The sequence below is a fragment of the Cydia splendana genome, chromosome 1, assembly GCF_910591565.1.
Source record: "Cydia splendana chromosome 1, ilCydSple1.2, whole genome shotgun sequence".
In the NCBI taxonomy this organism is placed as follows: Eukaryota; Metazoa; Arthropoda; class Insecta; order Lepidoptera; family Tortricidae; genus Cydia; species Cydia splendana.
In genome coordinates, this window is record NC_085960.1 from 22778466 (window position 1) to 22782545 (window position 4080).

At 36.4% G+C, this 4080-nt stretch overlaps 1 non-coding gene across 1 annotated transcript; it reads left to right on the top strand.

The window, feature by feature from the left end:
• The first annotated feature begins 3501 nt into the window (after positions 1–3501).
• Positions 3502–3605, top strand: LOC134798649 (U6 spliceosomal RNA). The gene has a single exon (XR_010145242.1). It is a non-coding gene; the product is annotated as a U6 spliceosomal RNA (small nuclear RNA).
• Positions 3606–4080: the final 475 nt, after the last annotated feature.

Genomic DNA, 4080 nt, shown 5'->3' on the forward strand with positions numbered 1-4080 from the left:
ACGTTCTAATGAATGGAACACCACCGGCCGGCATTTATTACCTGAGCACTAGTGTGAAAGTGACTCCAGTCAACATGAATGATTACCAATTTTGAGATCTATCTTAATGTATTTAGCAATATAATTGCAAGGTAACCAAGGTAGCATGTGTTTTTAAGGTTCTCGCTTGAAATCCTGCGTTTCAAATGCCGCTGTACTTTTTTTGCTTCGTTGGTAGATTAGTAACTAATCTAACAGTTAGGTAATTGATGAAAATAACAAATAACCACAAAGTAGTAGTAGGTAGTATTTGTCTGCATACCTATTCTTCGCGAAACTATATAACTTACACCATTATATATAAAATGTGTTTCTTTGATTGAAATGTAATATGTAATGAAATTAACTTAAAAGCAATAATAGTAAAAAAAATTTGGCCAAGTGCGAGTCGGACTCGCACACGAAGGGTTCCGTACCATTATCTATAAAAACGGTCACCCATCCAAGTACTGACCCCGCCCGACGTTGCTTAACTTCGGTCAAAAATCACGTTTGTTGTATGGGAGCCCCACTTAAGTCTTTATTTTATTCTGTTTTTAGTATTTGTTGTTATAGCGGCAACGGAAATACATCATCTGTGAAAATTTCAGCTGTCTAGCTATCACAGATCACGAGATACAGCCTGGTGACAGACGGACGGACGGACGGACAGCGGAGTCTTAGTAATAGGGTCCCGTTTTACCCCTTGGGTACGGAACCCTAATTAAGGTTCTAAACTAGGGACGAGTTAGTTCAAAATTAAAAATAGTAGACTATATAGAATAGGGACACCTACTTCAATTCATATACAGAGTCATTTTTTGACCGTTAGCCATATTGTGCGAGGTGATTAGGTAGGTCATACTGAACAACTTTTTCTATGGGACCAACCTCGAAATTCCAAAAAAAATTTGGCCTTCCCATAGAAAACGTCGACATCGACATCCACTCGACCAAAATGTATGAAAAGCCAAAAAAAATTTTGTGATTTCGGAGTTGGTCCCATACAAAAAGTTGTTCAGTATGGCCTACCTAATCAGCTCGCACAATATGGCTAACGGTCCAAAAATGACCCTGTATTGTATAGTTGGTTAAATATGTTATATTAACACATGTGTTAAAACTGTTATAAATAATTAAAAAAAAAAATTCGTACGCTAAACGAGTTCATCTGAAGTCAACATTCAATACTAGACCTTGTATACCCAGAGCTAGAGCATTGATTGGCTCAAACTGTTTCGGATCCGTTCGGGCCGGTCTTAAGTACCCGTGTAAACGGAGATACGTATCTGAGAAACGTTTCTTGGGAACGGTTCTTGGATACGTATCCGGATCCCGGCGGTTCCGTGTAAACCGTGTTCTTAGCACCGCCGGTCTTAAGAACGGCTGCTATTTAACTGATCACCAGATTTAGTAAAATTTAATACCAAAAAAATCTATTTTACCACCCTAAAATCATGAATGATCACCAAAATTATAACACCATTTTAATGTGAAATGATTACCAATTTTATTACATTTTACTATCCTTTTAAAGGAAATGTCACCAAAATAATCATTATTAACCCAAAAATAGTCAATGATTACCAAATTTCAATCCCCATTTTAATGTGAAATGATAACCAAAACTTTACATCTTGCTATCCTATTAAAGAAAATGACACCAAAATAATCATTGTAAACCCAAAAATAGTAAATGACCACCAAAATTAGAACTCCATTTTAATGTAAAATGATAACCAAATTTTTAAACTTGCTATCCTATTAAAGCAAATGGCTCCAAAATAATCATTGTAAACGCAAAAATAGTAAATGACCACAAAATTGTAACCACATTTTAATTAAAAATGTGCAATCATTTAATATATCGTTATCCTATTAAATTAATTAATCCACTTCGTCACCTTTTTTCTAGTAGCATTTTATTTCTGTAACAGTCGCAGTTCTAACCTAACCTAACCCACTTTTCTAGTAGCATTTCGTTTCTGTAAGGGTCGCAGTTCAAACCTAACCTAACCTAACTCACTTTTCTAGTAGCATTTCTTTTCTGCAAGGGTCGCAGTTCAAACCTAACCTAACCCACTTTTCTAGTAGCATTTCTTTTCTGCAAGGGTCGCAGTTCAAACCTAACCTAACCCACTTTTCTAGTAGCATTTCGTTTCTGTATGGGTCGCAGTTCAAACCTAACCTAACCCACTTTTCTAGTAGCATTTCTTTTCTGTAAGGGTCGCAGTTCAAACCTAACCTAACCCACTTTTCTAGTAGCGTTTCGTATCTGTATGGGTAGCAGTTGAAACTTAACCTAACCTACTTTTCTAGTACCATTTCGTTTTGTAAGGGTCGCAGTGCTAACCTAAGCTAACCCACTTAACTGATAGCAGTTTAACTTACTTTTCTAGTAGCATAACGAAATCCTACTAGAAAAGTAGATTAGGTTAGGTAGGTATGTGGTGCGGGCTACGGGGGGTTGAGCGGGAGGGGCTAGTAATTTTGGCATCAGTTTACTTTATTTGGTAACATGTATAAATTTTTTGGTAATCATAGTGGTTTATTTAGGTGAAAATATCGCATTAAACAACTGTACCGATATTCGAAACCTAAGAATAATATTGAGAGTGGCAACACCGTTTGTAGGTCGCATTGTCCTTTTCTAGCATATACGTCTCTCTCTCTCACACACTCCCACCACAGCAGTTTTGCTTTTGACAGTTACACAAGGCAAATTTTAAAGTCATTGGCTTGCTGTTTTTCCATCTGGAAGGTCGTGAAGCTAAACTGCTGGTGAGTTTTTGAATTTGTACCCCAGTTTAGCTGGCTATATTGAAAAACAGTTTCTAACGGCTTTTGCCGTTCGAAATAAATATTTAAATTTAGTTGTCCGATATACTATCTAGCAAATAAAAACGATCCGGAATAGTGCAAGTGTTTTCAAAGGCTGCCTGCGCGCACCGTCGCTATGGCAATGAAAATACTAAAACACATATGTTAGAAAACACATCGAGCTGGTAAAGCGTGCACGTGTCACCATTATAATTTAATTTTATACCTACATTAAGTCTCTTCCGAGTCTTGTTAGTTTAAATCTTTGTGTGTGTATAATAAAATAACGGTTGAAATTATAATACTTAAATGGTGATTTGTGGAGGCATACCCTTCAGTTTTCAAGTGATTTGTGTTTTCGATTACGAAAGGATCGGATAGTTAATACGTGTTAAGTAGAACCTATGTATTAAGGTAGAAGTTTATAGACGTGTAGGTTTTATCTGCCCAAGTATCTATCAGCAATTTGTCTTTTTATCCCGTTCCGGGTTAATATAATATTGCAAAATTATTTTTTGATAATTAAATTGCTGATAAATAAGTGTACCCGCTTAGGAGTCGACGAAGCCCCGCCTTCGCGGGGCTTCTATTTCCGCTCTGAGGGACACAAGGTAACGAACAAACCTACATCGCAAACATTGCATTTATTTTTGTGGAAAGTGAGTACTTCGGCAGTACATAAACTTAAATCTGACTAGACATAGAGAGAGATTAGCATGGCTCTGCGCAAGAATGACATGCGAAATCTTGAAGTATTTCACTCTTGATCTACCAACTTATATCGCTCCAACTAGATATTTAATTTTGAAAAAAAAAAAAAAAAGGCTACAATGTAGGTAGGTTAAAATGTAGGTACCTACTTAAATAAATAACATAGCAGGTACTTACAGCTTAAAAGGTTAAGGAAAAGAACTCTTGCATGTAGTTGCTATATGTGCTTGTGTTATTTTGGATTTGAATAACTTGATTATTAATTCTATACGTAACTACATACAAGAGGGTCAATTCTTAAGCCTACCTACCTACTTACATAAATAGTACACTTGGCATTAACGATACGGGAATCTTTAGATTGATTCATTGACGAAGACGCATGGTTTGGTTCATATTGTCAAATTATATTAGTTAACTGAAGAGTTAAAGTTTAGTTTTGGCAAATCTGCGCGTCACCGTGAATTACACTTTCTAAAAGTGCCTGTGAAAGCCTGCATAAAGCCTTTCACCTTGTCGAGCAAGGAACCC